Genomic DNA, 26,331 nt, shown 5'->3' on the forward strand with positions numbered 1-26,331 from the left:
AGGAGCCGGCTCTGGGGGCACAGAGATCACCCCTAGGGGCAGAGGGGTGACACCCCTGGGACAGGGATCACAGCCCTGGGGCACAGGGATCACACCTGGGGACACAGGGATCACACCCCTGGCACAGGGATCACAGCCCTGGGGCACAGGGATCACACCTGGGGACACAGGGATCACACCTGGGGACACAGGGATCACACCCCTGGCACAGGGATCACAGCCCTGAGGGCACAGGGATCACACCCATGGCACAGAGATCACACCTGGGGATACAGGGATCACACCCCTGGCACAGGGATCACACCCATGGCACATGGATCACACTCCTGGCACAGGGATCACACCCTGGCACAGGGATCACACCTGGGGACACAGGGATCACAGCCCTGAGGGCACAGGGATCACACCCATAGGGACACAGGGATCACACCCTGGCACAGGGATCACACCTGGGGACACAGGGATCACACCCCTGAGGACACAGGGATCACACCTGGGGGCACAGGGATCACACCCCTGGGGCACAGGGATCACACCCATGACACAGGGATCACACCCCTGGCACAGGGATCACACCTGGGGACACAGGGATCACACCCATAGGGACACAGGGGTCACACCCCTGGCACAGGGATCACACCTGGGGACACAGGGATCACACCCCTGGGACACAGGGATCACACCTAGGGACACAGGGATCACACCCATGGCACAGGGATCACACCCCTGGCACAGGGATCACAGCCCTGAGGGCACAGGGATCACAGCCCTGAGGGCACAGGGATCACACCCTGGCACAGGGATCACAGCCCTGGGGCACAGGGATCACACCCCTGAGGACACAGGGATCACACCCCTGGCACAGGGATCACACCCCTGGGGCACAGGGATCACAGCCCTGAGGGCACAGGGATCACACCCTGGCACAGGGATCACACCCTGGCACAGGGATCACAGCCCTGAGGACACAGGGATCACAGCCCTGGGGACACAGGGATCACACCCCTGAGGACACAGGGATCACACTGGGGACACAGGGATCACACCCATGGCACAGGGATCACACCCCTGGGGCACAGGAATCACACCCTGGCACAGGGATCACACCTGGGGACACAGGGATCACAGCCCTGAGGGCACAGGGATCACACCCATGGCACAGGGATCACACCTGGGGACACAGGGATCACACCCCTGGCACAGAGATCACACCCATGGCACAGGGATCACACCCATGGCACAGAGATCACACCCATAGGGACACAGGGATCACACCCTGGCACAAGGATCACACCCCTGAGGACACAGGGATCACACCCCTGGCACAGGGATCACAGCCCTGAGGGCACAGGGATCACACCCATGGCACAGGGATCACACCTGGGGACACAGGGATCACAGCCCTGAGGGCACAGGGATCACACCCTGGCACAGGGATCACACCCTGGCACAGGGATCACACCCATGGCACAGGGATCACACCCCTGAGGACACAGAGATCACACCTGGGGACACAGGGATCACACCCTGGCACAGGGATCACACCCCTGAGGACACAGGGATCACACCTGGGGACACAGGGGTCACACCCTGGCACAGGGATCACAGCCCTGGGGCACAGGGATCACACCTGGGGACACAGGGATCACACCTGGGGGCACAGGGATCACACCCTGGCACAGGGATCACACCTGGGGACACAGGGATCACACCTGGGGGCACAGGGATCACACCCATGGCACAGGAATCACACCCATGGCACAGGGATCACAGCCCTGAGGGCACAGAGATCACACCCCTGGCACAGGGATCACAGCCCTGAGGGCACAGAGATCACACCTGGGGACACAGGGGTCACACCCTGGCACAGGGATCACAGCCCTGGGGACACAGGGATCACACCTGGGGACACAGGGATCATACCTTTGGAGTGTGTTCCCCTTTATTGTCCCTGACTGATTTCCACGCAGTTCCAAATGACAACATTTGTTCCAGAACATGAGTTTCAAATCCCACGTGGGATTCGCATCTCTGTCACCCAGGGAGGGACTGGCTGGGGTGAAGGGCTCAGAGAATCCCACTGACACTGGGACGTTCTGGGAGCTGGGAATGTGGGTTCCTGCTGTTCCAGGGGGAATTCTGGGTCCCTCAGGACAAAAGGGACAGCTCAGGGCTGGCAGCAGGATGGAGAAACCCAGGATCTCAGCAGGCTGGAAAAGCTCAGGATCCAAGCAGGGTGGAAAAGCCCAGAAACACAGCAGGATGGACAAGCCCAGGATCCCAGGAGGATGGACAAACCCAGGAGCACAGCAGGGTGGACAAGCCAAAAATCCCAGCAGGATGGACAAACCCAGGATCCCAGCAGGATGAACAAGCCCAGGATCACAGCAGGCTGGAAAACCCCAGAAATACAGCATGATGGAGAAATCCAGGATCCCAGGAAGATCCCATCCTCTCAGGAATGTGCCCTGCAGCACAGGGAGCTGCAGCACACAGTGTGGGAGTGACTCCAACCCAGCATCTGAAATAACAGCAAGAATGACCCAAACCAAGCCCTGAGATGCAGAAATGAGCCAGAAACACCTGAACCTGCCCTCAGCACCTGCAGGGGGAGAATGTGACACCTCTAGCAGCTACAGCTGGTGCAATTCCATGAGGAATTTGCCTCCTCCAGGGGATGCAGTATGTGAGCTTTGAGGGACTGATGCCCACAGATCTGCTGTGGATCCCTGGGGCTGCTCCAGTCCTGGGAGATGGGATAACTGGGAGGGAAGTGGGTTTGGTTCTCTTCTCTTCTCTTTTGGGACACAAAATCCTCAGAACCAGCACCACCCAAGGGTAAATCCCAACCACACCAGCCCAGCTGCTGCTCCCCATGGCCATGGAAAAGGTAAAATTTCAATCCAATTCCAGCAGGCTGGACACAACCATGTATTTACTGCAGAAGGCAAAGTGCAGTCAGGCCAAACATGCTCAGCTCTTGGCCCTGAGCAGCCTCCCCTGCCCTACCTGAAAGGTTTTTTCACTCCCATCCTGCCTGAGCATGGGGAATGTGGAATTTAAGCTCACTTAGAGACCACCTGAGCTTGGTTTTGTCAGGTGAGTCCCTCATTCCCAGCCCTGGGAATGAGCTGATGCTCTTGGCATTTGTTTTTGGCAGCTCCCAGGTCACGTAGCAACCTCTGTCTCAGGTTACCTCCGGGGGTTTTGTCTGCAAATACATTTTAATCCTTGTGAAACGGGACCCACCAGCACGTGGGTGAAGTGCCTAAACCTCCTTCAGTCCCACGTGGTGACACCAGCACAGCCCCCTGGCCCTCTGTATGTTTGTGCCACCAGGGTTGTTGTCACCTTCTGCTCCTGTGCTTGGTGGTTTTTTACCCAAAACTTGGATTTTTTAACCTCTTTTCTGAGATACTTAATGGAGGAGCCAGGAGAGGATTCTCCTCTCCCTGGGTACCACACAGGACCTGCTTCTCCATCAAGGAGCTTCCAGTTTTGCACAGGGGATCCTCCTGAAAAAAAGAAATTCAGTAGCAAATCCCAAAGCCAAGCAGCACCCCTGCCCTGGAAATCAGCAGACACGCAGAGAACCAGACCAAGGTGCCCAAGTTGGGCTCTTGTAAGGCAGGAGCATCCCTTGGGATGTGCACAGCAACTGTTCCAGGCATCACAGCAGATCTGGCTCATCTCAGAGCACTGCAGAAAGGGCCTGGGGGTCCTGGTCAGTGCAAGTTGGATCTGAGTCCCTGCTGGGTCCTGGCAGCCCCAAGGGCCACCCTGTGCTGGGGGCACCAGGCCCAGGGAGGGATTGTCCCACTCTGCTCTGCCCTGGGGCAGCCTCAGCTCCAGTGCTGGGGGCACTTTGGGCACCACGGGATCAGAAGGACCCAGAGCTGTTGGAGAGTGCCCAGAGGAGGGACACGGAGCTGGGGAAGGGCTGAGGAGCAGCTGAGGGCACTTGGCTGGTTCAGCTGCAGCCCAGGAGACTGAGGGGAGGCTCCTCGGGGGCTGCAGCTCCTCCCCAGGGCAGGCACAGGGGCAGGGGCTGAGCTCTGCTCTGGCACAGGGACAGGAGCCCAGCAAGGGCTGCAGCTGTGCCAGGCCTTGGCATGGAGCTCAGGGCAAGGTTCTGCCCCCCGAGGCTGCTGGGCACTGCCCAGGCTGCCCAGGGAATGGTGCCAAGGCTGCCAGAGCTGCAGGAGTGTTTGAACACAGAATTCCCAGAATCACTGGGTTGGAAGAGACCTCCAAGATCATCGAGTCCAACCCAGCCCCAACCCCTCAACTGAACCCTGGCACCCAGTGCCACATCCAGGAGCTCCCAGGGGTGCTCAGACTGGGGTTGTTGGGGTGGCTGGGCAGGGACAGGGCTGGACTGATGATCCCTGAGGGATCCAGCTCAGGATCTTTTGGGATTTGACCATTCCATAGATGCCAGGACACCTGAGAGTGCCCCAGTGTCACACAGCCCTGGTATCCAGGAGCAGTAAGCCAGAGACTTTTGCTCATTAGTGTAATTAATGTCAGATTGTCCAGCCAGCTGAGCTTCCAGCTGACCTTTAGTTACTGAAATATCAACAACAAAAATGACACATTACCATGGGGAGGTGTCACACGCTGCTCATTTGAAATCCTCTCTCAGTGACAGCCCCCCAAAGAGTTTCTTTCTGCAAAAGTAAATGGGAAAATTTGGAAAATGCTCAAGGAAGGAGGAAGAATTGAGCTCCACAGCAGCACAACAGGGACACAGCAACTCCCAGCTTTGGGGGCACAGCCAGAAATGATCCCAGGGAGAGAAATGGAGGGAGAAATGAGGCATAGCTGTTAAAAATGACACAGAGGGAAAAAAAAATTTGTTTCTTAGGAGTCTTGGAAAAGCCACTGAGGTGGAGAGAGCTGAGCCAGGACTGAGGCTGCAGGGACAGGTCCCCAGGCCATGGAGTGATCCCTGTATGAGGACAGGGACAGGGACAGCTCTGCCCAGCATGAACTCAGGGGCAGCCACAGCCTGAGCCAGAGAGACCCTCAGGGCATGGAAAGAAACCCCAAAAACCCAACAGCTCTGTCTGATGATGGATGAGCCTGACCCAACAGATCACAGCCCCAATTGTCACTGCAACAGCAACAGCCTGCACCTGGGTTTCAAGAGGTTTCCAGATGCTGCAGGCTGAGCAGGGCAGGGGAAGGCAGTGGTGCCAAACTGCTTTGCCTCAAGGCTGGTGCTTGATGTAAAAGTGACCCTGAAGGGAAGAGATAAGACCCTGGAATTGGTTTTCCCTCAGGAAATGGTGCCTCAGGTTTGAGATTTTCTATTTTTCACATTTTGTGCTGCTTTAGTGTGTGGGTCTGAGCTTCACATTCGGGGATGGTGAGCTCTGTGCACAGAGCAGGGAGACAAAACAATTCCTGCTCCACCTGGGGACCAAGGACAAATGATCCAAATCTCAGGCCCAAGAGCACAAACACCGTGGGCTGGAGGGAGAAAAACAAGAAGGATGGGACTTCATAAGCTAAAGCTATAATTAGACAATTAACTCCAATATGCAAATGGAGCAGAACTTGTAACAGTGAGAGACCCCGTGACCAGGTGTCCATTTTTATGACCATTTTGGTTCATTTTGGGTGCAGTCCTGGCTGGGCTGGAGGGTCCAATCTCCACAATGACTCCTGGAATGACTTCCAGAGCACTGGGCATGGCTGGCAGGGATGTTGGCATCACCCACTGCCCTTCCCTGGAGCAGCCCAACGCTCCCACTCCTCATCAGGCCCTGCAATAAGGACTAATGAAGGCAGAATGATTTCCTCACCACTCCATTAGTCACACTTGGTTAATATTCCTGCTTATGGAAAAAGGTCACAGTTTCTCTCTCATTTATGTCACTCCACCTTCCATTTGCAGTTGCAGGGTTCTGCTCCTTTCCCATCCCTAATTAGTGTTCAATTACAGGGGCCCTGCCCCAGCTCCCCACCAGGCACAAGTCCTGGGCCACGCTGCCTCTCCTGGGTCTCCCTGAGGAAAACTGACCCAAGAAAAGCCCTTTTTCCTCTGGCAGCACAGAGGGAACCAGATGGACTTTCCTTCAAATGAGATTTAAATGGAAAAACACAAAATAGCTCCTTGTGCCAACACTGAAGGGTTGGTGTCCAGCTGTCCCGAGCACGGGGAAGGTCAGCCCGGGTGACCCTCTGGAAAAAGAGGCCAAAAGCATCAAACACCCTCATGGTTTGCTCCTCTGGCTGCACCACTGAGAAGGGGCTGGAAATGATTCCTTCAACTCTTCTGATGCCTTGTGAAGGCTGAGCTAGAACAGAGATTACACAGAGTTACAGAATAAAGCAGGGATTTATTAAAAGGCTTCAATGGATCCACCTTGAGCAGCACAAAAGCCCAGCCAGGGCTACACCCAGATGAACCAAAATGGACACCTGATCACAGGGTCTGTCACTTTTATCAATTCTGCTCCATTTCCATATTGCAGTTAATTGTCCAATTCCAGCCCCAGCCCATGCAGTCCCATCCTGCTTGTTTTTCTCTCACACAGCTGAAGGCAATCCCTTTTTGATGGAACAACACTCTCTGCTTGCAGACAGCTCCAAGGGTCAGAGCAGACCCTGCCAGCTTGGCAGAAGAGGCCCAAAGAGGAGTTTTTAGGGTTTAAAATTTAACACAGTATGGTAATGTAGTGATTCTTATAGGCTGTATGGAAATGCTATAGGATTTGTATCTTGTACTAGATTGGTTAGTGAGAATCAGAATATTCAACACAGAAGATGATTTATTGTATTGTAACGAGAACTTTACCCTCTTACTTTTCTATTCTCTTACCCCTTTTACTCTCTTATGCTTTTACACTCTCGTCCTCTCATCCTCTCTACCCCTCTCTCCTCTCAGGCCTGCTCTGAGCTGTGGCTGCAGCTCCCAGCAGGGCCCTGCACCCAGGCCCTTTGCAATAAACCCCAAATTCCTGACCTGGCTGCAGAGATCTCTCGTCTCTGTCCATCCCTACCATGCTACCCTCCCCCTGTTGCTCCTACAGGCAGATGCTTGCAGCCCTCTGGAGGGATGTGATGTTATTCTCTATGAGTTGAACCCTTCTGAAATTGCCTGATGATACCCTGTGTATCATGGCTGTCCCAACTGTGACACTTCAGCACCTCCCTGGCAGGAGCAGGACTGTCCCCAGCACCCCAAAGTCCCCCCAGTTCCCACTCAACTCTGTGAACATCCTGTGCCATGACAGGGAGAGCACTCAGGCTCAAACACACCCAGGGAGGCACAATATTTGGTTTAAATTTTTCCTCAATTCCCTTCCCACTGAATATTTTCTCTTCTCCATTCCAAGAACTTCCTTTATTCCTCCCTGTCTCCCTCTAGCAACAGTATCTGGGAGAAACAATGAATTTTTAATAGGAGGGGGCGGTGGGAAGAGGCAGACCCTGAGGCAAGAAGAGAAAACATTGATCTGTTCAATCACCCCCAGCAGCAGGAAACCGCATTTAATGGAGAGAGAGCCACGTGAGGACCACACAGCAGGGTCCTGGTCCCCCTTTTACCTGAACACAGTGGATGTTGTACAAGTCCCAGTCAGGGTGAATCCTGCTCAGAAGAGCTCTCCACACCCCCCTGGCCATGGCTGATGTGGGGCTGGGGGTGCAGCGCCTTGGAGAGAAGGAGAACCACGGTTGTTCTTCTGCAGCACCGTCCCTGTGAGGGTGGGCAGGCCCTGGCACAGGTGCCCAGAGCAGTGCCCAAGGCCAGGCTGGACAGCATTGGAGCACCCTGGGACAGTGAAGGTGTCTCTGCCATGGCTGGATGGACTTTAAAGTCCCTCCCAACCCAAACCTTGGGGATTCCACAATCCCAAAGCTGAGATGCGCCCACCTCCTGCTCCCCACTCTGCCCTGCAGGGCCAGGGCTCATCCCCATAGAGCTGAGGATGCCCAGCTCCCCTCCCTCGGTGCCTGCCCTGGCTCCCCACCACAGCCTGAGCCTAAATATAGACGCTGGTTCTCTTTTCTTGTAGACACAACCGGTGCTCTGAGTCAAAGTCCTTTCCCATGAACTCACTGTTGCTTAATAAAGCACAAACCCTCGGAGACCTTGATGCTGAGATCTGTCATTTTAATTCCCAGTAACACTTGTTCCTCTCCACTCCACTGTGTGGCCGCTGCTATTTTGGTTGGCACATCGGGAGCTGAACAAGGAGCCCCGGCGCTCCAGATCTGAGCTGGGCAGAGCTGGGACAGCTTTGAAAACCAAACCCTCCTGATGGATGGGGCTGCAAAGCACAGCTGAGCTCGTGGTGGCATGAAAAATTCAGGGGGAGGAAGGCAGGGAGGAAGGGAAGAGGCAGAGGAGGGAGGAGGGCACACTCATGTCGCAGACATCTTTTATGAAAAATCCTTTCCTCAGGATTTTTCCTCCTGAGAAGCTGAGAGGCCTCAGAAACAAAATGTAAACACTGATTATCTGCTGCTATGGAATGCAACAGGTGGATCTGTGATTAGTCCATGTTAAATGTTTGTAATTAATGGCCAATCACAGCCCAGCTGCCTCGGACACAGAGGCGAGCCACAAACCTTTGTTATCATTCTTTGCTATTCTATTCTTAGCCAGCCTTCTGATGAAATCCTTTCTTCTATTCTTTTAGTATAGTTTTAATGTAATATATATAATAAAATAATAAATCAAGCCTTCTGAAACATGGAGTCAGATCCTCATCTCTTCCCTTCTCTGAAAACCCCTGTGAACGCTGTCACACACTCAGAGAGGTGGATCCTGCATTGGGGTGCCCCTGTGGATGCCAAGGCACCACAGCAGCCTGGGGAGCACAGCCCAGACCCTCTGTGCTTTGTTTTTAACCCATCCCTGCTAAAGCTGTTTCTGTTTGCCCAAATTCTCCATCCCGATCTCTGCTGTTTGGTTGTTCTGGGGTGAATTTGGTGCTGTCCTTGGCTTGCCTGTTTTACATTTCCCTGCTCTCCCACCACCAGGGCCATTTCCCCACTTTGCCCCATCAAATTGCTATTCCCCAATTTGGGCCATTTCCCCAATTTGCCCCATCAAATTGTCATTCTCCTGCTCTCCCACCACCAGGGCTGCCATTCCCTCTTTTCCACGTAAAATGGGCAAGCTGAGGACAGCAGCAAATTCAAATTGCCATTCCCCTGTTCTCCCACCACCAGGGCCATTTCCCCACTCTGCCCCATCAAATTGCTATTCCCCAATTTGGGCCATTTCCCCAATTTGCCCCATCAAATTGCCATTCTCCTGCTCTCCCACCACTAGGGCTGCCATTCCCTCTTTTCCACGTAAAATGGGCAAGCTGAGGACAGCAGCAAATTCAAATTGCCATTCCCCTGTTCTCCCACCACCAGGGCCATTTCCCCACTCTGCCCCTCCTGAGCAGGGACACCTCTGACACCCCACAGACCTGGGGCACCCGTGGGGTTCCAGCTGCAGCCCCAAACACCACGGCTCAAAGGGATCCAAAGGAGAATCCAGCACATTTCATTGGCAGTGACTGAGCAAAGCTCTGGCCCAGCCTGTCCCACTGTTGCCTCCCAGCTCCCACAAGCCCTGAGCCAATCCTCGTAGCAGCAGCTGCTTTGTGTTTCAAGGTAAACCCTATAAAAACTTCACAAACAGAAAAGTCAGCTGAGGGTGCCCAAATCCCTTTTCCTTCCACAGCCACTGAGGCTCTCAGCAGCGTTTCCAAGCATTCTCATGGGATTTATTGCTTTTCATCCCCTCTCACTGATCATTTCTGCCCTCACCTGTTTGTTCTGGGGCTTTTCCAGCATCCCAGAGTGGCCATTTGGGCTCAGGCAGCACCTCCCACCCTCCCTGCAGCACCATGGACCAGAAACAAGGTCCGTGGAGCTGCAGGGATTACCTTGCAGCACCCTGCAGGTGCTCCCTCTGCCTGCTCAGACAACCCCACCACTGCTCCACAGCCCCCACAGGCAGCAGGAGTTTGGCTGCTGAGGGTCTGTGCCACCCTCCAAAGCCAGGCTGCACACCCCAACCCCAGGGAAACTGAGGCACGGCACAGACACAAAAGGGTTTTGGAGCCTCATGGTGAATCAGTGCCACTGGGGACAAGCCCAGGGATGGCTCCCACCTCCCTTCCCTCAGAGCTGTGCCTGTGGGGACGTGTGGGGAGGTGCTGCTGGTGCCAGGATCCCATCTGGGCTGCCCACACGCACCCCAACCCCTGCAGCCAGGGAAACTGAGGCACGGCACGCACACGGAGGGGTTTTGGAGCCTCGTGGCAAATCAGTGGCAAATCCCTGGGGACAAGCCCAGGGATGGCCTCACTTGGCTCCCACCTCCCTTCCCTCTTGCTGTGCCTTTGGGGGTGTGGGGAGAAGCTGCTAGGAGATGCTAGGAGTCCCACCTGGGCTGCCCACACGCAAAGCCAGGCTCCACTCCCCAACCCCTGCAGCCAGGGAAACTGAGGCACAACACGCACACAGAGGGGTTTGGGAGCCTCGTGGCAAATCAGTGCCACTGGGGACAACCCCAGGGATGGCCTCACTTGGCTCCCACCTCCCTTCCCTCAGAACTGAGCCTTTAGGGAGCTGTTGCTGGTGCCAGGATCCCACCCTGCTGCCCACACGCACCGGCGGCACGGGAATCGCCGCTGCCCACGCCCAGCACACCCAGCCACGTGTGCTTCACATTCCCAGCAGCATTCCCAGGGCTCCCAACACCCCTCTGCCTCTTCCACATCCCCATCCCGGGGATGGGAACACAGCTCCGAGCTGCCGGAGCAGCCCAACTCCTCCTGCCTTATGGCAGCTCCTGCTCCTCACGGAGAGAACAGGAGCCACCTGCTCCATGGTGGGATGCTGAGGGGGGAGAAACAGGAGTGATCTGACAGCCAGGAGTTGGGAAAAATCCATCCCAAACACGTGGATTGAAAGCCTTTAAATGCTGGATTGAAAACCTTTAAATGCTGAGTGCAGCCGGCGCCGAGTCCGTCTGTGAGTCCAGGGTTTAATTCGGGCCCAGGAGGGAAAAGCAGGGATTAGGTTTGGGCCTTGGAGCCAGAGATGAGTCCTCTGGTGAGGCAGGATTAGCACAGCTAATAAAAGCAGACATTCCTGAGCTCTCAACACTACAAAATAGGAAAAAAGCCCCTGGCCCTGCTATCTTCAGCCAGGGATCAGCAAAAGCTCAACGCTCAGAAAGGCTGAGCTGAGCAGGAAAGGCTGAGCTTGGGAAGAAAGGCTGAGCCTGAGAGGAAAGGCTGAGCCTGGGATATGTCCCAGCCTCAGCATGGATGCCCTGGGTGGGTGAAACACAACCCAGCCCCTGTTCCTCCTGTCCTCCTGCTCCCTCCTCCAACAGGGCAGAATAAAAGCAAAATTTGATTCTGTCAGCATCCCCCAGAAAGGCTGAGCCTGGCAGGAAAGGCTGAGCCTGGGATATATCCCAGCTCTGCCCAGCATTAATGCCCTGGATGGGTGAAACACAACCCAGCCCCCGTTCCTCCTGCTCCCTCCTCCAACAGGGCAGGATAAAAGCAAAATTTGATTTTGCTGATTTTTAAGCCAACTCTTTCCTGAAGCTGCTCTGCCTCCTGCTCCCTGCTCTGGGGATGCTCCCCCAGCTGTTTTGCAGGATGGGCACTGGAGAGCATCTTCCCCCAAGATCAGCCCACAAGCCAAGAGTTTTGGGAAAGGCTGCAGACACCTGAATGGGGTTTTTGCAATGTAAAAACCATAAGAAATCTTGAGTGGACCAAAAATCACCTCTCCAAGCTGCTCTGGCCAAAACCCATTCAGCTCCACCTGTCCTCCAGCAGCCAGAGGCAGCAGCTCCTCTGCCTCCCCTCTGTGAATGCCACAGAAACATTGGTGATAAAAACATCAGCACAAAATTAAACCAGATCAGCCCCAGGCTGCCCAGCTGGCAGCTCTCCTACTCATCTTCAATTATTCTCCCATTTAAAGGACGTGCACCACGCTCTCTGCCATGCCCCAGGGTGCTGGGATTTTATCCCATCTCCATCCTGCCACGGGTGATGGAGCTCTGGGGTGCAGAGCAACCCCAAGGGCCCCACAATTCCCAAAGGGTTACTGCAGGGTTCAACACCTGCATTTGGGATTTTAACCCACACAGGACCACATCACTGCTGGGCAGCTCTGCTCTTGGAAGGTTTTTTGGTTTTAACGCCTCATGTTTGAATGGAGAGGACTGTAGGAACTTTGCCTGCCTGGATGAGGCTTTTCCCATGGTGCCACCCCTGTTTTGGGGCTGGTGCTGGGTTTTGGGGTCTCCATCCTGCAGGCTGGGTGAGAGTGCATGAGACACCATCCACAAAACCAAGCAGCAGCCAGGAGCTCTGCTAGGCCCAGGTTGGTGTCCCCAGGCCACCAAACATCCCCAATCCTGGTCACTTCCCTCTCCAGCTGCCCTGGCTCCAGCGCTCCTCACTCCCCTGGGCCGGGTTTGTGCTCTGGGTGCTGCCAGGCTGCAGAGCCCGGCACGGCTCCACTCTCCATCTATTTCCCAGGCACTCTGCCTTCTCCTGCCATCCTCTCTCCCTTCCTGGCTGCTCTTTTCTCCTTCCCAAAAACCTCATCTCAGGGTAGGAACAGAAAAAGCAGCTGCTCCTCTGCAACCGCTGCCGCGGGAATTGGAGCACCTTTTGTGAGGTTTTAGCTCAAATCCACTTTGCAAGTGGATTAAGGAACTGGCACAAAAGTACTCTGGATGGAGAGTGGGAAGAGGCAAAGGCTGCTATTCCAGCACGGCGATAGGAGCCAGGAATGCTGCGCTTGCTGCCTGCTCCATTTCCCCGAGAAACACAACCCGCTAACATCCGCGCCTAAACCAACCCTCGGAATTTTCGAGCGGAGAATACGCCTAAAAAATCCGGGATGCTCGGGGAAGAAGAGGCAGGAAGGGCCCTGGGGCGGCGAGGAGTGAGGACCTGCAGCGCCCGTGGGGGAAACACGAACGAGAGGATTTGGGAGAAGCTTTCCCGACGCCCGGCGATGCCCGGAGCCGCTCGGCTGTGCCGGGGAAGGGGCTGCGAGCGACGGCTCCAACCCAAACCGGGCCGGGGGGGACTGCGGGTACCGGACCCCCGGGGAATGGAGCGGGGCAGGGGCGGGCGAGGCGGCACCACCGCCACCCCCGGTGCGACCCCGGGCACGGCGGGGGCTGCGAGGGGCCTGCGGGCGGTGGGCACAGCGGGCAGGGAGGGATGGAAGGAGGGATGGAAGGAGGGATGGAGGGAGGCTGTGTGTCCCCAGAGGCGGCGGGGGCTCGGCGGCCGCCCCCCGGCTCCACGTGTGCGGCTCGGCACGACCCTCCCCGGCCCCGGGACCCCGCACTCACCGCTCGGCTGCCGCTGCGGGGCTGCCCATGGTGCGGCAGCGGCGGCGGCGGCGCGGGCAGAGCCGCAGCCCCGGGGGCGGCGCGGCGGCGGCTCCGGACGGACCCCGGCCCGGCCCCGGCCCGTCCCCGGGGGCGGCGCGGCGGCGGCAGCGCCTCTCCAGCCGCGCTGGGCCGTGCGCGGAGCCGCCCCCCGCGCCCCCCGCCCGGCCGGGGGAGGGACGGGGCCGGGGGCGATGCGCGGAGAACGGGAACGGCCCCGGAGGAACGCGGGGAAGGGCACGGGGGTCTCCTCCCCGCGCAGCCGTGAGCAAATGGAGGGGTTCAGCCGGGCAGCTTGGGGTGTCCGAGCCTCGGAGTGCCCTTGCTGAGGTCCCCGACCCCGTGGCAGCACCGTGGGGTACCCCCGACCACACTGCCTGGGGCACACAACCTCACGCCAGCACCATGGGGTACTCCTGACCACCGTGCCTGGGGTACACAACTCCACTCTGCCCACCTGGGTACCCCCGAGCACCGTGCCTGGGGTACACAGCCCCATGCCAGCACTGTGGGGTACCCCCGACCACACTGCCTGGGTTCCCCCAGACCCACTCTGCCCACCTGGGTACCCCCACACTGCCCTGCCTGGGCTTCCTCCATGCCAGCACACACAGGTACCCACCTGCCCACTCACCTGGTCCCTCTGCCCCATAGCAGCAGATACCGTCCCACCTCCCACCCCATCCCCATGACCGGCTGTTTGCATCCCCCTGCCTGCCCCAGGACAGGGTTTGGGGGCCACCTCACCCTGAGCTGCCCTCTGAACTGGGGGTGGAGGTGGTTGTGGATGGACACAGCCACTCCCTCTCCATCCCATGGGAAGCTGGGGCAATCAGGGCACAAACAGGAATTTGTGACCCCAGGAATGAGCACAGCCCCCAGCCTGAGCAGGGTTCCTGAGTTTGTGCCCCCACACTGGGCTCCAGTGTCCCTTGCAGCAGTGCCAGGAGGTGCCAGGCTCACGGGACAATGACCTGGAGCCCCCCAGCAGCATCCCCATCCCCCTTGGGACCAGCACTCACCATTGCACTTCCTCCTTGGAGTTCTGCTCTTGCTCCTGCCGAAGCCTCCTGAGCTGTGCTGATTTGGTTAATTGGGCTTTGAGGGTGGCAGAGGCCAATTCCCTCCTTGGCTCTGGCTTGCAGGGTGGAATTGTTGCTCCTCTCCACTCATCACTGGTCAGTCCAGGCTGGCCTTAGCCTTGCTGGTCCCTCAGAGGGCAGCTGATGCAGAGTGTGCTGTGCCCTTGATGTGCTGTGTGCCAGCTGACCAAGCACCACCTGAGCCATTGGGTGACATTTGCTGCGTCTGACAGCGCTTTTCAAGCAGGGCTTGGCAGCATCTTCTTCACTTTACAGCTGAGGAAACTGAGGGCAGAGCTCAGGGGGCAGGAACGGGGCTCAGCGCCGAGCACCAGGCGGGTCCAACGCTGTGGTTCCACCTGGGCTGGCTCCGTTTGTGCAGGGTTTTGTCAGGAGAAATGCCAACAGCTCTCCCAGCCCTGTCGGTTCCACTCCCAATCCCATCCCTTGCTGCAGCCCAGCGCTTCTGCTGATGGAGGTTCCTGGTGCCTCCTGCTGCTCGCTTGCTCCGGGATGTGGATTTATAATTTCATTGCAGGCACACGCAGCTCGGTCTTTCCCATTCGAGCTTCATCCCCAGCCTCAGCCCTGGATCTGCGGTTAAAACCAGGAGATTTATGTGGCTGGGAAGGAATTTCGTTGCTGTTTTAAACAATATCAACTTATCTCCTTAGGAAAAGATGAAAAATCCAGGAATGAAAATCGCGGCCGGTTTGGTTTGGGGATGGATTTTTAAGCGGCTGGCGTGGGGGGGAGGGTGTGCCAGAGCAATCCACGTCTCATTTCCATCCCCCAGGATGAAAAGGTGATTCTGGCTAATTGAACACAGTCATTAAGCAGCTGTATCAAAAGCACAGAGTCAATTAAGCAGCGTCCCCCCCGCCCTGGTCCCTCAGGCTGTGCTGTTTCAATCAAGGATGGGGGAATTGCTGCTGCTCCCACCCAGCTCCCCATCCCCGTGCTGGGAGCTGATTTTGCCGGCTGGAAGATGCTCTCCAGCCTGCTGGCCTGGGTTAGAGGTGATTTTGGGGGAGCAGAGTGCTGATAAATGCACTGAGGGTGCTGAGGGAGCCCCAGGTTGGAGCAGGCTGCTTTGTCCTTGTCCCCTCCCCAAGCACCTCACCAGAAAATCAAGTTATTTCTGTCTTACTGTGCTCCCTTCATGGCATTATTTTATTTTGGGGGAAGCCAAGGCACAAAGGGAACTGGCAGGTTGTGGTTCATGCCTGGGCTGTGAGTTTTGGCTCAGCCCTGCTCCCCCTCTGGGCTCCCTGTCCCACCCATTAACCCCAATGCCCTTCTGGCATTATTTTGGGCTTTGAGGAAGGAGCAGGACAAAGCACCAGGCTGAGGTGACCAGTTCTGCTTCCCCAAGGCAGAGTCTAGCACTGGACATTGGAGAATCCCATGGGACCCTTGGTGCTCCAATTAATTCAAATTGGCTTCAATATGAACATAAATCCAAAGGGATCTTAGGCCAGGAGGCAGGGACAGGTTGGGGAGGAGGTCCCTGACAGGGGCTGTGGCATTTGGGGTGCTGAGATGGGACCCAGACCCCTCCTTAAGGAGCTTTACCCTCACATGTCACCTCTGTCCCATGAGCCTGGCCCTAAACAAAAATAGGACCCCATAAATGAGGATGGGGACCCATAAACCACCAAAACCCTCCAAAATCTTGCTAAGCATCAGTATTGGGATGAAATGAGGCCAGCTAGGAACACAAATGTGATGGAATCATATAATCATCAGCATTTGGGGCGCTGAGATGGGACCCGGACCCCTCCTTTACCCCCACATGTCACGTCTGTCCCAAGAGCCATAAACAAAACCAGCACCCCTCAAATGAGGATGGGGACCCATAAACCACCAAAAACCTCCAAAATCCTGCTGAGCATCAGGATAGGGATGAAATGGGGCCACCTGGGAACACAAATATCACAGAATCATATAATCATCATGGTGGGAAGAGACCTTCAGGACTACCCAGTCCAATTGTGCCCCAGTTTGGGGGGACACACAGAAGTGGCAGCACCCTGAGGCTGCTCCAGGGAGGGTCCCTGCCTTTGGAGATGCTGTTCCAAGTGAGCCAGCTCTTGGGAGTGTCTTGACAAGTTTTGTTGCTTTCTGGGGCATTTTCACACAGACTCAGCAAAATGATTTAGGGAAAAAAAAAAGTGTGAGAGAAATAAAAAAAAAAAATCACAGCTGCTCTGGCACACGCTCAAAATCTCAAAGAGTTTTTGACTGAAACGTGCCAAGGGGAAAAAATCAATTCCAACAAAGTGAGAAACAAAATCCCTTTTGCCCCCAGTTTGCCCTCTGTGGTGAAGTGAAGGATCTGAGGGATCTCTCCCTCCCTGCCAACCCCTCCTGCCGTGGCCAAGCTGGTTCCCTGCCAGCCTGAATGCAGCATTCCAGCCCTGCCAGCTCCAGGGACAGCCTGGGATGGTTTTGTCCCCATTCAGGATGCAGCAGTGATGAGAGCAGGCTCCTGGTGCCCATTAATTCTGCCTAATGGGAACCTCGATGGGCTCCTCGAAGGAGCCAGCTGGATGCTCCCACTCCACGTGGTCCTACAGAATTTGGGTTTTGGGGAGCTGGGATGATGCCCTGAGGGTGCCAGGGTGTGGGAATCCACAAAATTAGAGGGTTTTGGGAAAGCTCCTAAGCTACAGCACGAGACATCATTTATCTATAGGACATTTTTGACCAGACTGAGGAAATTTTACAAGATAAAAGATGTTCATACATCTCAAAACATGAACTGAAAGACTTATTAATCTAAGTAAAAGCAAATACTCAAAATGTAGACTTGCAATCTGCTTTTACCTTTGATTTTTGAGACCAGATAAATGGTGATACCAGGGAGCCACTCCTGGCTTGGCAGCACAGAGCCCCCAGCCCCAAATGCTCCTGAGCAGAGCCAGCCACACCACAGGGACTGGGGACAGCACTGTCACCAGGATTTACCCCTAGGGCTGAGCTGGGGGCTTATTCTGTGCTGGCCAGAGCTTTGCAGTGCCCCAAACATCACTGGAGGGCACGGTGCCCCTGTGTTGTCCCCTCCATCCAGCCTGGAGCCACCCTCTCCAGAGCCCTGCTGAGGTAGCACCATGGTCCGTCCCATGGTGGCACCAGGAGGTCCCATGGGCTCACTCTGGCCTGGGCACCCATCACACCCAAAAACGCAGCTTCTCCTCAGGTGTGCACTCTGGAAGGATTAAAGCATGGAAATTTGGGGGCACAGCCCCACTGTGGGGTTTGGGGGGCACCGGGAGGAGTGGCTGCCACACCACGAGTGACATCTGTGACCTGCTGTGCACGGAGCTGGGGTGGTTCCCCTGCAAACCCTCTTGTTCCACCTCCAAACCCTCTTGTTCCCTTCCAATCCCTCTTGTTTCCCCTCCAAACCCTCAGTTACTCCTCCAAACCATCTTGTTCCCCTCCAAACCCTCTTGTTCCCCTCCAAACCCTCTTTTACCCCTCAAAACCCTCTTGTTTCCCCTCCAAAGCCCTGGGCTCCTCCTCCAAACCCTCTTTTACCCCCTCCATCCCTCTTGTTCCATCTCCAAACCCTCGTTTCCCTTCCAAACCCTCTTGTTCCCCCTCCAAAGCCCTGAGCTCCCCCTCCAAACACTCTTTTATCCCCTCCATCCCTCTTGTTCCACCACCAAACCCTCGTTTCCCTTCCAAACCCTCTTTTCCCCCCTCCAAACCCTCTTGTTTCCCCACCAAACCCTCTTGTTCCCCCTCCAAATCCCATTTCCTCCAGCCCAATCTCTGCCCTGACCCCAATATCTCTGTGTTTACACTTCAGATCTGTTCATTTTGAGCAGGAACCCCCGAGGAGGGACAGTCCCAGCTCCTGTTCCCTGCCAGAGCCCCGGGTGGGTGTACAGAGCAGGGCTCTGGCAGGGAACAGAGCACAGGGAACAGGGCTCTGCACACACAGCCTGAGCCCGTGACTGAGCCCAGTTCCTTTTAATAAATATTTGGTAATAACAATGGAAGTTTCTCTGGCCAGGAACCTGCTGTTCTGAGCTGTGCCAAGCAGCAGCACCATCAGGTGAAGGGTTTTGATCCAAGCAGGAGGGAAAGGGACCTTTCCCTTCTCTCCCTGCCTGGGTTTCAATGCTGGGATCTTCACCTGCCCTTCCTCCCACTGCAGCCCCTAAGTGAGGCCTCATCTCTGGGTCCCTTCTGGCACTGATGTCACCCCAAGGTGACAAATTCCACCAAAAGAGGATTTCCTCCTTGTTGGGGAAAATTGAAACAGGAAAGCCTTGTAAATATGATTGCCTGGCAAAAGATTTTGAGAATATGGAAACTATAAGCGAGATTGAAATGAAAGCAAGCTTTGAGATCCCTTAGATACTGAACAACTGGAAAACAATGGTGTGGCTGACTGAAGGTAATCCCCTTTTGATGGAACAACACCCTCTGCTTGCAGACAGGCCCAAGGATCAGAGCAGACCCTGCCAGCTTGGCAGAAGGGGCCCAAAGAGGAGTTTTTAGGGTTTAAAGTGTAACACAGTATGGTGATTTTTATCAGGGCTGGGGTGTGCTTGGCAGGGTTGTGGGGCTGTCCTGGTGCGGATGAGCAGGACAATCCCAGAATCACAGAATCCCAGAATCATGGAACCATGGAATCCCAGAATCAGAGAATCATGGAATCACAGAATAAGAGGAGTTGGAAGGGACTCTCAGGGATCATCAGCCCAGCCCCTGTCCCTGCCCAGCCACCCCAACACCCCCACCCTGGGCACCCCTGGGAGCTCCTGCAGCTCTGGCAGCCTTGGCACCATTCCCTGGGCAGCCTGGGCAGTGCCCAGCAGCCTCGGGGGGCAGAACCTTGCCCTGAGCTCCATGCCAAGGCCTGGCACAGCTGCAGCCCTTGCTGGGCTCCTGTCCCTGTGCCAGAGCAGAGCTCAGCCCCTGCCCCTGTGCCTCTCCTCAGTCTCTCCTCCAGGCACATAGATGAGAACCAGTTTTTTTTTTTTTTTCCATGTAATTCCTGTCTCAGCAGCTCCCAGGTCGCCTCCCCATCCCTGACCCAGCTCCGGGACGGATCCATTGCTGCCGTTCCCGGTGGGCTCCCATCACTCCCCCACCCTCGGGGAGCCGGGGGCGGCCTCTCCTCTCCCTCCCGTGAGGAAATCGCTCCTGATGGGATCCAGCCCACGCTCCCCGAGCCGCAGAGAGCGCACGGAACCCGCGCTGCCACCCCCGCCCTCCCTCCTGCCTTTATCTGCCGGTGGCATCGCATCCCTCCAGCAGCTCCCAGCTCCTTTTCAAACACCATTAGAGCGATTAGAATTCCGGCAAACACGGCATTTGCACCTTCCAGATGGAAAACGTCCCCGTGTCCCTGTGTCACCGCGACCCGCAGACAGAGCACGTACTAATCCCCTTCATTCATCGGCTCGGCCTCATCAGCTCCCGGCTCTGGGAGCTGCTCAGGGATGGGGACAATGTGGAATGGTGGAGGCTCTTTGTCCCCAGGGAATCTGGACAGGATTGCACCTGAAAACCCCCAAATCTGGGGCTCTTTGTCCCCAAGGAATCTGGACAGGATTGCACCTGAAAACCCCGAAATCTGGGCTCCTTGTCCCCAGGAAATCTGGACAAGATTGCACCTGAAAACCGCCAAATCCGGGGCTCCTTGTCCCCAAGGAATCTCTATAGAATTTCACCTGAAAACCCCCAAATCCAGGGCTCCTTATGCCCAGGGAATCTGGACAGGATTGCACCTGAAAACCCCCAAATCTGGGGATCCTTGTCCTCAGGGAATCTGAAAAGGATTGCACCTGAAAACCCCCAAATTCGGGGCTCCTTGTTCCATGAAAACCCCCAAATCCGGGGCTCCTTGTCCCCAAGGAATCTGGACAGGATTGCACCTGAAAACCCCCAAATTCAAGCCTGTCTCTGGCCAAGTTCTCACCCAGGGGTGGCTCAGGAATGGCTCGCTGGACTCAGGGCAGGAGGGATCTCACTGGGGCCACCAGGCAGGGACATCCCCCTCAGCCTCTTCTGGTGGCTCCCTCCCTACTGGCAGCATGTCTGACCCACCAGTCACCCCTCAGGGTGTTGTTTTGGGAATAAAAACGCTGCCACTTGGTGTGCATGGCTCAGTGCAAGCCCAGTCACCACCAGGATTGTCCCCTTGTTGGGAAGAAAGTGATGCACAACACCAAACTGGAAAAGAGCACCTGCACCCAAGCAGGAGCTGCCCAGCCCCTCACCTGTGCTCAGGTGTAGCTGGCAGGTGACAGTGGTGACAACACCCTGTCCCTTTGCCTGCTGGAGGCTCTCAAGGTTTTCCCTTCCTCTGTTTTTACGGATGTGCCCTTCCCAGTCCCTTTCCTGCTTCAGGGCCGTGCTGAGGCAAGGAGGTGCCAATCCCCAAAATTCTGCTTCTTCCGTGTCCTCACATGGATCATGTCCAGAATATGAACTGAAACAGCAAAGGAAGAAACTCCCCCTGTCCCCATCTGTCCCCCTATCCCCTCCCCAGTCCAGCACAGGGGTCCTGGGGTTTATTTTTTGCTGCCTACTCTTGCTCCACGTCCTTGGAGTGGGATGGGAGCTGTTAGCTTGAAAGACAAATTATGCTGGGATGCAGAGATGGCAGAGCTGATTCATCGGCTGGGGGGGGTCTACAAGGTCTAATTTGGGAGGGAGGATCGCTGACGAATCCTTCAGTAACCAGGAAGACTTGGGAAACTTTTCTTGCCTGAACACATCATTAATTTCCCTGCCCATCCAAGAGCTCAGATGGGCAAGAGCTCGGTAGGGAAAAGGTTTTAAACAGGAAATGTGTTTGCAGGAAACAGCTTGAGATTTGCTGGATCATCATTAATTATTGGACTCGGTGATCTCACAGATCTTTTCCAGCCTCAGTGGTTCCATGGTTCCAAATCCTCCAGGCCAACACCAAGATGAAGATGGTGGTTTCTCCTGTAGGGAATCCAGATCCTGAGAGTCTCTTCTGAAGCTTCACAGTGCTGGATGTGTTTTGCCTGCCAGAAGAACCTGTCACAGACATCTTTTATAAAAAATCCTTGCCTTAGGATTTTTCCTCCTGAGAAGCTCAGAGGCCTCAGGAACAAAATGTAAACAATGATTATCTGCTGCTATGGAATGCAACAGGTGCATCTGTGATGTTGGTTGTTTCTAATTAATGGCCAATCACAGTCAGCTAGCTTGGACTCTCTGTCTGAGCCACAAGCCTTTGTTATTATTTCTTTTTCTATTCTTAGCTAGCCTTCTGATGAAATTCTTTCTTCTATTATTTTAGTATAGTTTTAATATAATATATATCATAAAATAATAAATCAGTCTTCTGAAACACAGAGTCAGCTCCTCATCTCTTCCCTCATCCTCAGACCCCTGTGAACACCGTCACAAGAACCCTCATTCCTTGTGCCCTCTGTGGGGACCAGGAGCAGGTTCTGGAATGTTCTGGCTGCCCTGATGCTGAACGGGGTTGGATGTGGCTGGACATGGCTGTGGAGCATGAAGGAATTTCTCCAGCTTGATGGTGTGGGAGTTGACTCAGGCTGGCAGTTCCAGCCCCTCTGGGGGCTGCAGGAGACACTCAGGGCTCTGGGCACTCCTGGCTGTTCCCACATCCCCATCTATGGCTCTGGGGTGGGGGGACTGTCATGGAACGGAGGTGGCAGGAGGATTTTGGGGAGCTGTCAGTGCTGGAGGTGAGAACAGGCCTGGCACCCAGCCAGCATTATTAGTGTCTCACTTCCACAGGCAACAAATCCACCCACGTCCTCCATGGAAGGAAAAGCTGTTTGGAAACAAGAGCTGTACCTGGCACAGGGATGCAGAGATCCTCTGCTGGTGCATCTCCCTGCACCCCATGGCCTTGGCAGGATGGGCAGCAGTGCCCAAGGGTCCCTGTGACCGTGTTCACAGGGGTCTGAGGATGAGGGAAGAGATGAGGATCTGACTCCATGTTTCATAAGGCTTGATTTATTATTTTATTATATATATTACATTAAAACTATACTAAAAGAATAGAAGAAAAGGTTTCATCAGAAAGCTAGCTAAGAATAGAATAGGAAAAAATGATAACACACGCTCTGTCTCGGACTCTCTGACCGAGCCAGCTAAACTGTGATTATCCATTAATTAGAAACATCCAACATGAGCTAACCAAAGATGTACCTCTTGCATTCCACAGCAGCAGATAATCATTGTTTACATTTTGTTCTTGAAGCCCTTCAGCTTCTCAGGAGGAAAAATCTTAAGGCAAGGATTTTTCATAAAAGATGTCTGCGACAGGTCCCCATCATCCTGTCCCTGCTCCTCATTCCAGCAGCAGCTCCTTGGAGGTCTCTGCCCTGCCTCACTGTGTGAATTATTAATCCAGCAGGAGGCAGCTTGGACTGGGAAACCTTCCCCAGCAGGCAGGAACACTGGGAATGGCTTTTCCAGGCTGTGCTGGGTGAACTGGCACCTGTAGCATTGAGGCATTTGGTCCAAGCGTGGTCCAGCCTGTCTGTCCTGTCCCTGCTCCACCCCTGAGCCATGAGGAATTCAGGGCTGCCCTTGCTCTGCTCCAGTTTCTCTGCTCTGTCCTGGGGTAAATCCTGCCCCAAACCTTGCAGTCCTCCTGGGGAAGGCCTGGGCACAGGATGGGGGTGCTGCAGAGCAGGGGGTGCTCTCAGGGACCTGAGCCCAGATCCCAGCACAGCGTCCTGGAGTGGGGCAGGTACCAGGGGGATTCAGCAGGGGAGAGAGAGACTCAGCTCCCTTGGTGCCTCAGGTTTGAGCTTTTCTATTTTTCACATTCTGTGCTGCTTTAGTGGGTGGGTCTGGGCTTCACATTAGGGGACAGTGAGCTCTGTGCACAAAACAAATTCCTGCTCCAGCTGGGGACAAAGGACAAATGACCCAAATCTCAGACCAAGAGCACAAACAACGTGGGCTGGAGAGAGAAAAACGAGGATGGGACTGCATGGGCTGGGGCTGGAATTGGACAATGAACTGCAAGATGCAAATGGAGCAGAATTGATCAAAGGGAGAGACTCCATGCTTGGTCGTGGATTTTGGGACCATTTTGGTTCATCCTGGGTGCAGCCCTGGCTGGGCTCTTGTGCTGCCCAAGGTGTATCCATTGAGACCTCCTAATAAATCCTTGCTTTATTCTTTAGCTCTGTCTGGTCTCAGTTCTAGCTCAGCCTTCACAAGGCATCACCCTCAGGCCAAAGCTCTCCCCTCCCAGCAGCCAAACCCTTGGAGCAGCCCCTGCCAGCCCCCAGCCTCATCTGCACTACCCAAGCATCCCCCTGAGTATCCCAGTCCAGAATCCCACCCCAGATTCCTGCGGAGGAGGGAGGAGGAAGGGCAGCTCGAGGCTCCAGGCTGTGGTTTGTGCCACCTCACCTCTGCTGACAGCTCCGGCCACCCCAGTGACCCCAAGGTGTCAGTTGTCCTCCTGTCACTCTGTGTTTGTGTCCCTGCTGTTCCCAGCCTCCTCTGTGGGGAACAGCCAGGGCTGCAGGCAAAGTGAAGCTGCTGCTGCTGACTTTTGTGTTTTCCCAAGCCATCGGCTCTGGTGGTGTCTTCTAAACAGATTAAACTTGGATCCCAGCCCCAAGATCAGCTGATGGAGCTGCTGGGAGGCAGAAAAGGGGTTCTGGGGAGATTTTCTGGGTCTGGGAAGCAGGTGGGAATTTTGTATGCTGGGGGTGGGGAGGCACAGGGTGCCCAGAGAAGCTGTGTCTACCCCTGGACTTTGCAAGTGTCCAAGGCCAGGTTGGACATTGGGCTTGGAGCACCCTGGGGGAGCAGAAGGTGTCCCTGGCCATGGCAGGGGTGGAATGGGATGATCTCTGATGTCCTTCCAACCCAAACCATGCCATGGTTAGTGGGGATCAGATCCTTGGTGTCAGGACCCAGAACATCCCTCTGTCTGTCCTGGATTGCCAGAACCCCTGCCAGGGGGCTCAGAGACCCTGGCACAGAGCCCAAAATACCTGTGGGTTTGATTGTGACCTGTGGAGTAAATTACCAACCTTATATGAAGATCAGAAAGCCACAATAGTTTAAGTAGAATAATAGTGAAGTTATCACAGGGTGGAAAAGTAGATTTTGGGGTTTTTGGTATGGGAGTTCAGGAGGCAAGATGGAGGGAACTGGGCATGTCTAGCCTTTCTCCTTCTTCTTCTTCTTGGCCTCCATCTTCTGCTGTGATGGTGGCACTTACAGATTGGTTTAGAGTAGAAGCTCACTGTCTAACATAGGTGATAGGTGTTAGAAAGTAATTGTAAACACTGTACAGGTAGTTTTTAGTATAAAGACATAACACTGCCCTGGGGGCAGGCAGAGTGCCTGGAATTGTCCAGCTGGACAGACCTCGGCAGGGCAGGAGAAAGAATTTTTTAGATAAGATACAATAAACAACCTTGAGACTGGGAAATGAAGAGCCCTGACCCCTTCTTCAAGCCCCTGGACCTCGTGGAAGCTCCCAAATGTCTCTCACAGAGAGGAGGAGAGGTGGGTGCTGAGGTGCATCCAACCCCCAAGGCAGATCTCACTGCTCCCCACATCTGACAAAAACTGTTTAACTTCATTAAACTTCGGGAGTAACAACACCATCACACCACTGCTGTCATTAATCCTTGCTAATTGTTTCTATAATTAAAAGCCCCATTGTGTCTTGTCTCTCCCAACATGATTTATCAGACAGGGAGCACTCTTGCATGAATGATGCACGGCTGGTGGGAGGACATCTGCTCTGGGCTGCCTGCATGGAGGGGAAATGCTTGGGGGCTGCTGCTTCCCAAGCCCTCAGCCTCTTCAAGCCCAGGATGAAATCCCCATCCCCTGGATACCCCTTTGTTGGGAAGGATGAAAGTTTGACAAGAAAGTCTCACAGATATGTGTGCTTAGCAGAAAGATTTTAAAATGTAGAGTCTGATGAAGGAATAGAGATGGAAGCAAGTTTTGATGTAGAAGAAAATAATTCCAGAGCCAGTCTTACTGGATAACCAAGAAGGCAAAGGGTGTGTTAGTTAGAAGGGGTTTTTATGGCTCACACCAAAGGATAAACCCAGCCCAAACAAGATGCTTTTACCAAGCAGAAAGACAGCACAGGCAAACAAGTCAGCAAAGTTCCAAGTAGAAAAAAGGTCCCAGAATTTTCTACTGCAAGAAAACTGAAAAACAACTTCTAGCTTAAACTGTAATGTACTAACTTTTAGTGATTGGAGAATAGTAACATGAATATGGTAATTGCAGTAGTTATGATAGGCTATAGGTAATAGTTAAGGTATAGATTGGTTCTACTGTATTAAGATGCTCAGCAAAGAAAAGTGTATAATGCAATTTAACCAAAAGAGAAGTATATAATGCATTGGTAACTTAAACTAAGGCTCTTCATGCCTGCTGGAGCTGACAGCTGTAGGCACAGCTCTGTCACCCACCACCCTGGACTGCTGGAACCTCTAAGACAGAATAAACTGCATTTTGGAGAGCTGCCTGGAGTCCCACATCTCTCATTTAGGCTCTTACACTACACTCCCACCCTTTCTGGTGCCCTGAACCTGCCACAGGTGCCTCTTCCTCTGCAGGCAGAAGAAACAAGAATCAGTGCGAAGAAATTCAGTACAAGCATGGAATGGCTTGGGTGGGAGGGGACTTTTAAGATCATCTTGTTCCACCCCATGCCATGGGCTGGGACACCTCCCACTGTCCCAGGCTGCTCCAAGCCCTGCCCAGCCTGGCCTTGGGCACTGCCAGGGATCCAGGGGCAGCCCCAGCTGTTCTGGGCACCCTGTGCCAGGGCCTGCCCACGCTGCCAGGGAACAATTCCTGCCCAAGATCCCATCTAAA

At 54.7% G+C, this 26,331-nt stretch overlaps 1 protein-coding gene across 3 annotated transcripts in view; it reads right to left on the bottom strand.

The window, feature by feature from the left end:
- LINGO3 (leucine rich repeat and Ig domain containing 3) overlaps positions 1–15,225 on the bottom strand; it is a 33,556-nt gene extending 18,331 nt beyond the window's left edge. Inside the window, exons 1-2 of one of the 3 annotated variants that reach the window (XM_074528617.1) lie at positions 13,358–13,594; positions 4,602–4,670 (exon numbers count right to left, since the gene is read on the bottom strand). The gene's annotated coding sequence lies outside the window, so the exon portion shown is untranslated. Of the gene's footprint in view, positions 1–4,601; positions 4,671–13,357; positions 13,595–14,418 lie in introns of those variants that run through there. The other 2 variants (XM_074528616.1, XM_074528615.1) reach the window with 2 other exon arrangements.
- Positions 15,226–26,331: the final 11,106 nt, after the last annotated feature.

This window comes from Zonotrichia albicollis, chromosome 29 (assembly GCF_047830755.1).
Source record: "Zonotrichia albicollis isolate bZonAlb1 chromosome 29, bZonAlb1.hap1, whole genome shotgun sequence".
In the NCBI taxonomy this organism is placed as follows: Eukaryota; Metazoa; Chordata; class Aves; order Passeriformes; family Passerellidae; genus Zonotrichia; species Zonotrichia albicollis.